The following is a 13,704-nucleotide window of genomic DNA, read 5'->3' as shown; positions in this document are numbered from 1 at the left end:
AGCCAAACTTGATTGCTCATTCTTGTTTGAGCAGGAAAATAATTTTTTCTTTGCTCTGTTAAAATTTTAGATTTTATACTGGGAAAGCATTCCAATTTGTCCAAGGCAAGGTTATGGAAACTCCATAGACACATCCAAACACCCTGAGGGACTAAATTACTTGGCTGGGAGCTGTGGGGACCATGGTCTCAGGGAGCATCTAGCTCAATTGGCATATTGAGCCAGTTTATAAAGAAAATGTTCTACTTTCCACTTTGGTGAGTAGAGTCTGGGGTCTGAAAAGCTTGTGAGTAGCCATCTAAGATACTCCACTGGTCTCACCCTGTCTGGAGCAAGGGAGAATGAAGAAGACCAAAGACACAAGGGACTAATGGACTACAACTACCACAGTCTACACCAGACTTAGTCCAGTATAATTGATGGTGCCTGGCTACCACCACTGACTGCTCTGACAAGGATCATAATAGAGGGCCCTGGGCAGAGATGGAGAAAAAGGTAGAACAAAATTTTAACTCACAAAAAAAAAAAAAAAATAGACCAGACTTACTGGTCTGACAGAGACTGGAGAAACCCTGAGAGCATGGCCCCTGGATACCCTTTTAGCTCAATAATGAAGTCACTCCTGAGGTTCACCCTTCAGCCAAAGATTAGACAGGTCCCTAAAACAAAACGAGACTAAAGAGGCACACCAGCCCAGAGGCAAGGACTAGAAAGCAGGATGAGACAAGAAAGCTGGTAATAGGGAACCCAAGTTGAGAAGGGAGAGTGTTGACATGTTGTGGGCCTGGTAACCAATGTCACAAAACAATACATGTATGAATTGCTTAATGAGAAGTTAATTTGTTCCATAAATATTCATCTCAAGTACAATAAAAAAATTAGATTTTGTATTTCTAAAGAAATGAATGTAATTATACTTGTAAAATGCTGGACACAAGCTTATACAAACAGGTAGCTAATGACTTTTATTTTCTTATGCTTTATGATATTCTAAGCGTGAATACTTTTTCTTTATAGAAGAATGCCTACATACTCCAGGGTTACCAACAGTTCTCAAGGGCATGTTTCACAATTTCTCCTGATGGGACTCCCAGGCATTCATAGCTGGCAACACTGACTCTCTCTACCTCTGGCAATGCTCTATCTCTTAGCACTTGGTGCCAGCCTCTTCACTCTTCTTACCATCTACCAAGTGACTGCTCTGCAACCTATGTACTATTTTCTTGGTATCTTGGCTGTGGTAGATATAGGTTTAGCCAGTACCATCATGCCTAAGATCCTGGCCATCTTCTGGTTTGATAACAAATCCAGTAGTCTTCCTGAATGTTTTGTTCAAACTTATGGCATCCACTGTTTTCTGGGCATGGAATCTGATATCTTTCTATGTATGGCTGTGGATAGATATGTGGCCATTTGCCACCCCTTGAGATACCCGTCTGTCATCCCTGAATCCTTCGTAACCAAAGCCACCATGGTCATGGTGCTCAGGAGTGGTCTCTTGGTAATCCCAAAGCCTGTGTTGGGATCCCAGAGAAATTATTGCTCCGGGAATGAAATTGATCACAGTGCTCCAACCTGGGTGTCACCAACCTGGCTTGTGATGATATAAGTCCAAACAGAACCTGCCAGTTGATTCTGGCTTGGTTTGGTATGGGCGGTGACCTGGCCATGATCATCTTGTCATACACTTTTATCTCAAGATCTGTGCTGAGATTAAGCTCTAAAGAAGCATCATCCAAAGCCCTAAGCACATGCTCTTCCCATCTCATTCTCATCCTCTTCTTCTATACAGCCATTGTTGTAGTGTCTGTCACACACCTGGCTGAGAGGAGGGTGACCCTCATACCTGTGATTCTCAGTGTGCGACACAATATCATCCCACCAGCCCTGAATCCTGTGGTGTATGCACTCAGGACCCAGGAGCTCAGGGTCAGTTTCTTGAAGCTCCTAAAGTACAACAGAAAGAGCAAATGATATTATTTATGTTTAAAGTGTCCCTACCTTTTTTTTTTTTACCCTCCCTAGTAAGCAGTAGAGTTTGTGTATGCTAACATCAAACTGCATTGAAAACTATAACATTCATTGATTAAGGAGTGTATTAGGAAATGAAGTAAACTTATTTCAACCCCATTCAATTAACTCCATGTTTGGTAGCAGTTTATCAAACAGATTCACTGGAACCTAGACTTCATGTAATAACATGCTGGGTGATGTGCCTCGAAGCTTAACTTGTAAACAGGTTCTTTAGAATTTTGACTGTAAGAGACTGGATTTTGTTCTATGTATAAAGCAGAGTAATTAATACTATTTGAACAGGAGAATATATGATGAAATCAATATTTTTTTATAAGATTTTAGAAGTTGGGTGCAAAGTGAGTTTGATTATAGTCATAGAGACCAATTGTTTTGGATAATTTTATATTAAATAGGAAAATCTTATAAGAAGGCCCTACAATAGGGCTATATCAATGAAAGATATAAGAAAAAAAAAAGCAATATTGTGAAAGAAAAAGTACATTTCATAATCTGATGGTTTGGAGTAAAAAATGGTTCTCGAGATTTTATTCTTGGTGACTGGTTGAACTGTGGCTCTGTTAAGAGAGAAAAATCATAGGAGAGTGCTTCAGGTGGAAAAGCCATTGAACTAAAATTTTAGTAACTCTCAAATCAACACAAATATTGGCAGATCCAAATTATCATTTATAGGTTGATGTATGGTCACATGATATGATTATGAGGAGTTTCCCAAGAACTAAATGGAGACATCAAGGACTCAAAGACAACGTAGATTGACCTGTAAAAGGTTAAAGGATTAGACATTAGGGTGATTTAGAAATTACAACTATTTCCTTATCTTAGCTGTTTAGCTTTTATAGTTGTATGATTGTGTAGACAAGTTTGAATATTTACTCTTATAGATTTTGGAAGAACCAAGGGTGATCACAAGAAAAATTTTCCTTCGTTTATGGTTCTGCTGAAGAACTTAAAAATAAATGTAGGAGGTAGAAATGTAAGGTTGTAGAAGACTGTAAAAAAGAAAAAGAAAAAAAAATACACTTAGAAAATCTAGTTATGACTCAAAGAATATTCCAGGGTTCGTGGTCATAAAAGTCTAATAATAATGGTAGGTGACTGGAAATAGATATTGGGAAAAGCTGGTAATTCCTTTGATCCCAGTTGCATTAGCATAGGGTTTACCTGTCTATCGTTATATCTACATTCCACTTACTTCTGAAATCTCTTAACTTTCATCCATGTATGTTATAACATTAATTCTCTCCAAACTTGTCTATCACAAATGATGAAACTTCTCAAGAGCAAGGACTCTGCCTTGCATCCACCTCTCTGAACAGGGAAGTGCAGCACTCTTGTGACATCCTTGGTTTAGAATTATAACTACTAAATAACTTTTCCCCCGCAACTTTGCCAAGAGACAGTGGGTTAAAATATTAACAAGCTTCAGATCGAATTCTGCCACAGATTTAAACATCTATTAACAAGCAAGCATAGAGTCTTATAATTTATTGTTTATCTTCAGTGACTTCCTAAATTTGTGTCTTTTTAGCTAACTCTACCACCTTGTGGGAAACCCTGGTGGTGTAGTGGTTAAGTGGCACAGCTGCTAACTAAAAGGTCGGCAGTTCGAATCCACCAGGTGCTCCTTGGAAACTCTACAGGGCAGTTCTACTCCGTCCTATAGGGTGGCTATGAGTAGGAATCGACTCAACGCCAGTGGGTTTGGTTTGGTTTTGGTTACCACCCTGTGTGAGACAAATATGACAATATTCTGAAACCAGGATAAGTCACCATCTCAAGGTAACTAGCCATTCTTAGAACATGGATTTCTGATAAGAGTATTTCTTATATGAGCAACTTGCCCTAGGTTATTAAGGAAAATAAACCACACTGTCTATAATGAAATGTTGTAAGGGAAATTAAGCACAATGAATCAACAGTTCTTTCTGTCTTACTAGTATTGATATGAATAAACCTTCTTAAAAATGTAAGTCCTCTTGACCTTCAGTCATTAAATAAAATGTTATAGCATGGTTCATTTAAAGATACCCAAATTGCAGTAGAAATTTTGAAAAGGTACTATGGAGAGAAGGTAATTAAATTAATTCTACAAGTGTCTTCAATCAATTACATACACATAATTGGCTGAAAGGGTAAGATATAAGACTGCCACCGAGAACAGATAGATTTAAACTAAGAGAGAAGAATAGAATACAATTTAGACTAAAAGAGAGAATGTATTAGTGTTTCTCTGCTTTGAAAGAAAAGCAAGTACAACATACTAAAAGATAGAAAAAAGAAGGAAGATGAGAGAGAGAAAGAGACAGAGATTCAGTTAAAAGATTAAAGATTCATTTAAAAGGACCACTGAAGGCTTTCAAGGGAAGAACAAAAAGTACTCAGAGGCCAAATCTCTTCACGCATCATAACCTCCGGAGAAGGGTGAAAAATTTTCTCAATCAGATCAAACACAGGAGGAAGTTGTGCTATGGTCTCGTATACGAAAAATATTACTGATATAAATTCAGAGAAAGGAATAAGGCGCTGTGGGCAAATTAAAGGCTTCAATTGAGTTTAGGATCCATTGATCTTAATATAGGAAAAGTGACTGACAAAAGTATCATCATATCCCCTGTACCCTAGTGTATGGAGAATGGATTATTTTGTAGTCAACTACTAGCAAGAATATTAGCTTTTTTTTTAGATGTTTGATTCAATATATTACCTCCCATGGCTTTCACAATCTACTTTTTTCTGGTTATTAGAACTCCACATCTTCTAGTTTCCTTGAACTTCTATTCCAAATCCACACCAAAGCTTTTTCTTAGCTTCTAGTTTATTCTCTTATTTTACTGAAATTTTTTACATTAATGTATTTTCCTAATTACTTAAATGCACAGACCATATAAAAAAAGTCCAAGTAAATTCTAATATATGGATTTATATATATATGCACTTAAATTTTATTTTTAAAAAAGAGATAGATAATAACCCAATCAAAATATGTGTAGTAAAAATCAACATTATCCTGACTGACAGATGTACAATGCTTTAAACCCCAAACCTCAAGGAGTGTTCAATTTTAGATGAGTCTTCTCTCCAAGCTCAGCCTTTTTACATACATGTACATAAAGCCAAGGAGGTTCTGCACCCAGCTAGCCTGGCTGTCTGCTACGACCACCTCACTGAGCCTGCTGCCTCTCTTCAACTCAGGCTTATACACTTCTCAACAAAACTATGGAGCAGGTATGGTATAGTACACAGTGGCATGAACAGAGCTCTCACTTATTCTTAGTCCCCTTAAACATATAAATATAGAGCTCACTTACTTTTGGGCAAGTCATCAGGAAAAACCAATTGCTGGAGAAGGGTATCATGTTTGGTAAAGCAGAGGATCAGTGAAAACAAGGAAAACACCCAATGACATGAATTGACAATAGTCTCAACAAAGGGCTCAAATGCATCAAAGATCATGGAGATAGCACAGGACCGGGCAACATTTCATTCTTTTATACGTAAGGTTCCATGAGTTGGAGCCAACTCAGTGGGAACCTACAATAACAACAACAACATAGGGCCTGAGAAATATGGACTCATTCATTTAGCCACTTAATATATACTAGTTTTAGTCATGCCTTGTGCCTTACAATATGTGGGACTTGGAAATACAAAGATAAATATATATTTAGTGCTTTCAAAGATAACACGTTCTAGTAATAAACAAACTAACATGTAATAAACAAACTAAACAAACATAATAATAAACTGAACATGTAATAAATAAACTAAACTAAACAAACATGTAAATAAATAAATACATTATTATGTGTATTAAGATAATACAGTGTATGTGGTAACCAGGAAGATGGAGAGATTAGTTCTATTTTAAGCTTTAGTTGGGCTGTTAGAAATATATCACTGCTATGAAAAATAAAATAATGAAAAAAGTAATGAATCAATCAATTATCTCACCAATTGGCTAACATTCAATTGAGAAACCCACGCTGTATATCAAATAGCAGCTGTGTCTTGATTCCTGGAGTATTCAAGCCTTCAGATAAGTAAGTCTTCTGTGTCAGTGCTAGAAACTATGGTGACACTGGATACCTTCTGAATTGAATACACAAAGGAAAATCTGGAATTAATCTATAAGCAAAATTTTACCTTTAGGGACATCCCAGGCTAGAAACTGTCATTTATTATGTATATTTTTTTTTTATAGATGATTACCACCATAGCCAAGAAACATGCAGATGCTCTGACATAGTTAAGAAAAAATCTTAGACAGATATAAAAGAGGAAAGTAGTTGTTAGCCCATATCAAAGACTTCGTTAAAACAAGCGATGGATAAAAAAATAACAGAAGGCACCAAGCTAAGTAAAAATTCAGAATTAGCTATAAATTTCTCCACTATCTTTGCAGAAAACATACTCTGGGCAAGATAATGGGAAATACATAAAACTGCACATATAAGTGAACAACCAGTTTCTTCTTTGCTGTTTTTCATTTGTATTTTTTCTATCTAATTTCAGTTGTCCTGGATCAACTTGCACATTTCTCTCCATGGAAGAGATGTAGGACACTGTCTCAAATCTGTTTTGTCTTTACTCCAGAAACAACAGGGTTCAGAGTTGGGGGGGGGAAGTAAATATAGATTAGCCACAATGATGTGAAGAGAAGGAGGAGCAGTGTGTCCCCCAAAACGATGAGTAAAGAAAGTGAAGAATGCTGGAACATAGGTGATAATGATGGCAGATATACGAGCAGTGCAGGTGCTGAAGGCCTTCTGACGAGCATCTGCTGATAAGAGGCTGACCACAGGCCGGAGGATCATAGTGTAAGACACAGAGATACAGCAGATGTCAAATACTCCAATCAAAAGAGCAGCCATCAGACCATAGATAACATTGACCTTGATGCTGGCACAAGATAACTTTACCACAGACATGTGGTCACAATATGTATGGGAGATAATATTGCTCTGGTAGAAGGGCAAACGTTTGACCAAGAATGGGAAAGGAATCATCAACATCACACTCCTTAGGAAGGTGGCAAGTCCAGCTTTGGCAATGACAGGGTTAGTGAGTATAGTAGCATAACGCAATGGGTGGCAAATGGCCACATAGTGGAACAGAGCCATGAGCATGAGGACACCAGACTCCACACCTGTGAACCCATGGACAAAGAACATCTGGACTAAGCAGCCATTGAAGCTAATTTCCTTCAGATTGAACCAGAAGATGCAGAGTCCATTGGGTAGAATGGTGGTGCAGTTGAAGAGGTCAATGAGGAAGGGCATGGCCAGAAAAAAGTACATTGGATGATGTGGGGATTCCTCAGAGCGTTTGAGGTACACAAGACCAAGGTTATCCACAAGGGATATAACATACATTGCACAGAGAGGAAGGGAGATCCATTTGTGTACTCTTTCCAGACCAGGAATGCCATAACAGTAAAAGATTCTGGTGCCACGTATAAATTGTTAGAGATCAGCATAATAAATAGAAGACCTCTTTATTTTTCCTGAAGCCTCTACCCTGAGAAGGAATTAAGACATACAGAGTTTGATTCAGAGCTTCCTTGTGAATCCAAACTTAAATTTTGAATAAAATTACATTCATAAAAAAAATAGTACAAAAACATTCAAATAATAATGAATACAGTGTATATCTCAATATTTAAGTTTTGCAGTGTAAGTTTAATTTTTAAAGCCCAATTACAAAGTTGTTGTTGTTTTCTGCCATTAAATAGAAGAAGAAACTGAGACCCAGAGAGATTGCATAAATATCAAATGTCACGCAACTAAATTTGGGGCCAGAAATGGTATTCATATATGACTCAAATCTCATACAGTATATTTAACTATCCATCCTAACTGCACAGAGCACGTGTTCTATAATAGAAAGTTATAATTGTATGTGAAGGATTGTCTGAGATTTGCTTATTGTAATAGTTTTTTTTTTTCCAGCAATATGCAAACGGAGACTATGGGTGGTTCTGCCAAATAGAATCTCATTTAAATTTCAGCTCCTCCTATACCAGTTGTGTGATTTGGTGATATTTACTTTGATGTTGAAAACTCAGTTTATCTTTAAAGCAAGGCTAATGATACCTACCTCAACGATTTCTGAAACATAATCAGAAGTATATTTTACTCCTAAAATTGTATCCTAGAATATTGGATATAATAATCCTTAGAAATGCAGATATACATGTAGATATGTCAGAACAATGATCATGAAGGCAGAGCTTAGTTGATTGTACGAAGAAGTAGTATAAGAAATCTCCCTATTACCGTTCTCTGTCTTCTGTCTTTACTTAATTTTTGAGAAGCAGGCTCTCTGGACTTTCCCTTTGTTCTTTCTCTGGGAAATATTTCCACTCTCATGACCTCAAGTATAACCAACACAATGAAAATTTTCAGATCATTAATTCTATAAGTAAGCTATGCACAACTGATGAGTCTTCTTTCTAATACATGCTGGATATTTCTACCATAAATTTCCATGGACACTTTAAATTTATCTTGCCTAAAACTTAGCTGATCATTTCAACCTTTATCCTCCACCAAAATTATGCTCCACTTCCGAGTTCTGTCCTTTGATAATGGTGCTATCATCCACCACATTATCCAAACTTATATTTTCTAATCTTCTCTGACCTTCCCCAACTTTATCGTGGGTATAATTTCTTTATAGCTCAAAGTTTCTTCATTGTTACTTCATCCAGACCACCTCAGCATGTCTGTTATCTGTAGTAAATCCTCAAGGAATAAGAATTTGTATTTCTAATCCAGAAATATTTCTAACATTAGCCACTTCTTCCTATACTCACATATCTCTTTTAAAGACCACCTAGTCACATCCACCTATTGCTTTGTTTTGCTTCTTGAATTTTTCAGATCTAATTTGTCCTACAACATAAGTATGAGGACATTTCAATCCACTGCTTAATAATATTCAACATCTTCTCTTTACTTTAAGGGTAGGGCTCAATTTCATCAGCATGGTATTCAAGAAAGTAAATTTTAAAGATTTTATCTTTCCTTTCCAACTTTATTTCTTACCATTTCCTTAAACTTTCAAAAGTGTCCTGGTTTGGGGATAAATTATATGGTCACTGTATCTTAGCATTTCATGTTTAAACCTTGCTGACTACTTGCAAATTCAAATATTGCATATACATACACTTTACATGTTACATATACTTTTCCTTATTTCAAGCCTATGTTGATCTTGCTCCATTTCTTTCCCTTATTTGCAAATCTCCCTGCCATATACACATCCAGATAAACTCCTGTTCACCTCAAACACTAAGATATAAAGTCACTTCCTATGAGGATAACTGTATACTAGAGTCCAAGGTGAGCTTCCCTGATCCAGGTACAGGATGTTTAATTCACTTTCCCAGAGTTATTAGTGATTAATTGAAAGTCAAATCCAGGTTTTCCTAGATTTCCTCATCTGTTACCCTAAACCAAGTCCTTCATAAAGGCAATTAATAGAGAAATTTTGAGCTATCAAGCAGTGGATCAATTATTTATAGTTTATTTGCTTTTACATTTGTTTGGTTGATTTCTCTGGAGGAATAAGGGGCTTCATTTTTCCAACTTGGGTCCTCTATGGCTCCTGCTGCTTACAATTTCTTCCCTGCACAGCATTATAGAAAAGAGCAAGGGGATAGTGTTAGATAATTCATACTTTCTCTTTCAAAGAATTGAAGATCTGGTTACAAGTACCATTTACACTTACCCTGAGCCCCTGCCCCCTTTTTATACTTGTGGTTCTGGGGGAGTAAAAAGGAGACAGGATTTAGGAATACGACGAAAGTAAAATCATGACAAAACCTTAGGGAAAGACATCCCCCTGGCTGAGGGTCTTGCCTTAGTGTTATATCAAGCCTTTTTCCATGAAAAAGACAAACAACATGCTGTAACTAGAAAACAGCACACCACATCTGGACATGATGCATCATCCCAATACATATCAGTCACAATTCCTCTTCTCTCCTCAATGACAGTAGGTTCCATTACCTGATCCAGGTGTCTGAGCCCCCAGGACCTGATGGAAGGGATAGAGGTTGATGCTATCATTGCCAGCTCTTTTGCTGTTTCCTCATCCCACACTGGGCATCCGTTTGACACAAAGAGTGTCCGCACCTACGGTTGCCTCTGACTGTTAAAAGAGATCCCTTTGGATTATCACTTAATCTCAGTCTTCAGAAAAATCAGGATGAAGCAGGCACTGCTTAAGAGCTAGGAAAGCCTAGGAGTCTTGCTTTTTAACTTCTTTTTCGTTTCCATGTTATGCTTCTCTAGTGATGGTCTAGGTAAGTATTTTTTTTTTTTTTTAGGGAAAAGTCAGGAACTGTACCACAAAATAAAATCCTACCACCCATCTAAACACTGCTTTCCTGAATTCCCTAGAGAGGTATGTCAGGAAAGACCTGAATACAGAAAAGAGGGTTCTAGATTCCCTGCTACTGCTTCATCTTCATCTTTTTTCAGAAATATCATATCTAGCCCTTTAGTAACATGAAGTGCTATCACTGAGCCTGAATGTATTAAGTGTATGGACTCCAAATTAAGTTAAAATTCCATTTAGGATTCCATTTAGGATCTACAATATTCTAGGCAATGTACTTTTGGCACTTAGCAGAAGGCTTCTTGTGCCTCCACTCTACTACTTTTAGATTTACCTTGAACATAAATAATCAACTTACATACAAATTCAAATATTTACCCACATGCCTGGAGAAAACCAGGAATAGTACTATTTGAGCATCTGTACTTACAAGTTACTATTTAAATTAATTTATGAACTTATTCATGTTCTTATAATGAGTCTACCAGTTCATAACCATTTATCTAACTGAGACTCAATTTATTCAATGGTTTGTCCAAACGTATGCAATATTTGTGATCTTTACATAAAACCCTGTTGAAACACTTGCCCATCTCTCTATTTGGCAGTTACTTTTCTTCTCTATGCTCCACTTGTTCTTTCTCCTCCCTTCATGATGGTTATAACTTGGTGGTCGGGCCAGAACTATCTGGGTATTTATCATGTCTCTTTACTGACTTGTAAACTGTTTTAGTCCCCATGTGTCTGTCAGTTTGTCATACTGTGGGGGCTTGCACGTTGCTGTGATACTGGAAGCTATGCCACTGGTATTCGGATACCAGCAGGATCACCCATGGAGGACAGGTTTCAGCTGAGCTTCTAGACTAAGACAGACTAGGAAGAAGGACCTGGCAGTCTACTTCTGAAAAGCATTAGCCAGTGAAAACCTTATGAATAGCAGTGGAACATTGTCTGGTATAGTGCTGGAACATGAGCCCCCCCAGTTGGAAGGCACTCAAAAGACGACTGCAGAAGAGCTGCCTCCTCAAAGTAGAGTTGACCTTAATGACGTGGATGAAGTAAAGCTTTCAGGACCTTCATTTGCTGATGTGGCATGGCTCAAAATGAGAAGAAACAGCTGCAAACATCCATTAATAATCAGAACCTGGAATGTAAGAAGTATGAATCTAGGAAAATTGGAAATCATCAGAAATGAAATGGAACTATCGATGTCCTAGGCATTACTGAGCTGAGATGGATGGGTATTGGCTATTTTGAATCAGACAGTCATATAGCCTACTATGCTGGGAATGACAACTCAAAGGAGAATGGTGTTGTATTCATCGTCAAAAAGAATGTTTCAAGGTCTATACTGAAGTACAATGCTGTCAGTGATAGGTTAATATCCATACGCCTACAAGGAAGGCCAGTTAATAAGACTGTAATTCAAACTTATGCACCAACCACTGGGGCCAAAGATGAAGATATAGAAGATTTTTAACAGCTGCTGCAGTCTGAAATTGATTGAACATGCAATCAAGATGCATTGAAAATTATTGGCAATTGGAATGCAAAAGTTGGAAACAAAGAAGAAAGATCAGTAGTTGGAAAATATGACCTTGGTGATAGAAACAATGCCAGCAATAGAATGATAGAATGTTGCAAGACTAACGACTTCTTCATTGCAAATACCTTCTTTCACCAATGTAAACAGTGACTATACACATGGACCTGGCCAGATGGAACACATAGAAATCAAATTGACTACATCTGTGGAAAGAGACAATGGAAAAGCTCAATATCATCAGTCAGAACAAGGCCAGGGGCTGACTGTGGACAAAATCATCAAGTGCTCACACGCAAGTTCAAGCTGAAACTAAAGAAAATCAGAGGAAGTCCACGAGAGCCAAAATGTGACCTTAAGTATATCCCACCTGAATTTAGAGACCATCTGAATAGATTTGATACATTGAACACTAGTGACTGAAGACCAGACGAGTTGTGGAATGACATCAAGGGCATCATCCATGAAGAAAGCAAGAGGTCACTGAAAAGACAGGAAAGAAAGAAAAGACCAAGATGAATGTCAGAGGAGACTCTAAAGCTTGCTCTCGAACTTTGAGAAGCTAAAGCAAAAGGAAGAATTGATGAAGTAAAAGAACTGAACAGAAGATTTCAAAGGGCATCTTGAGAAGACAAAGTAAAGTATTATAATGACATGTGCCATGGACTGGAGATGGAAGACCAAAAGTGAAGAACATGCTCAGCATTTCTCAAGCTGAAAGAACTGAAGAAAAAGTTCAAGCCTCCAGTTGCAATAGTGAAGGATTCTATGGGGAAAATATTAAATGACGCAGGAAACATCAAAAGAAGATGGAAGGAATACCCACAGTCATTATACTGAAAAGAATTAGTCGATGTTTGACAATTTCAAGAGGTGGCATATGATCAGGGACCGATGATGCTCAAGGAAGAAGTCCAAGCTGCTCTGAAGGCATTGGCTAAAAACAAGGCTCCAGGTATTGATGGAATATCAATTGAGATGTTTCAACAAACAGATGCAGCACTGGAGGTGCTCACTTGTCTTTGCCAAGAAATATGGAAGACAGCTTCCTGGCCAAATGACTGGAAGAGATTCATATTTATGTCTATTCCCAAGAAAGATGATCCAACCAAATATAAAAATTATAGAACAATATCATTAATATCACATGCAAGCAAAATTTTGCTGAAGATCATTCAAAAATGGCTGCAGCAGTATATCAACACCGAACTGTGAGAAATTCAGGCCAGTTTCAGAAGAGGACGTGGAACCAGGGATATCATTGCTGGTGTCAGATGGATCCTGGCTGAAAGCAGAGAATACCAGAAGGATGTTTACCTGTGTTTTATTGACTACGCAAAGGCATTCAACTGTGTGGATCATAACAAATTATGGATAACATTGTGAAGAATGAGAATTCCAGAACACTTAATTGCGCTCATGCGGAACCTGTTCATAGATCAAAAGGCAGTTGTTTGGACAGAACAAGGGAAAACTGATTGTTTTAAAGTCAGGAAAGATGTGTGCCAGGGTTGTATTCTTTCACCGTACCTATTCAATCTGTATGCTGAGCAAATAATACCAGAAGCTGGACTATATGAAGAAGAACGGGGCATCAAGATTAGAGGAAGACTCATTAACAACCTGCATTATGCAGATGACACAACCTTGCTTGCTGAAAGTGAAGAAGACTTGAAGCACTTACTAATAAAGATCAAAGACCACAGCTTTCCGTACGGATTGTACCTCAACATAAAGAAAACAAAAATCCTCACAACTGGACCAGTGACCAACATCATGAT

The 13,704-nt window shown here is 37.6% G+C and overlaps 2 pseudogenes; one reads left to right on the top strand and one right to left on the bottom strand.

The window, feature by feature from the left end:
* The first annotated feature begins 1,021 nt into the window (after positions 1-1,021).
* LOC126080040 (olfactory receptor 56B1-like) lies at positions 1,022-1,974 on the top strand (annotated as a pseudogene).
* Positions 1,975-6,604: 4,630 nt separating this feature from the next.
* Positions 6,605-7,513, bottom strand: LOC126079468 (olfactory receptor 52N5-like; annotated as a pseudogene).
* Between the last annotated feature and the right edge of the window lie 6,191 nt (positions 7,514-13,704).

This window comes from Elephas maximus, chromosome 7 (assembly GCF_024166365.1).
Source record: "Elephas maximus indicus isolate mEleMax1 chromosome 7, mEleMax1 primary haplotype, whole genome shotgun sequence".
Lineage (NCBI taxonomy): Eukaryota > Metazoa > Chordata > Mammalia > Proboscidea > Elephantidae > Elephas > Elephas maximus.
This window is presented reverse-complemented; position numbering and strand designations above follow the sequence as displayed.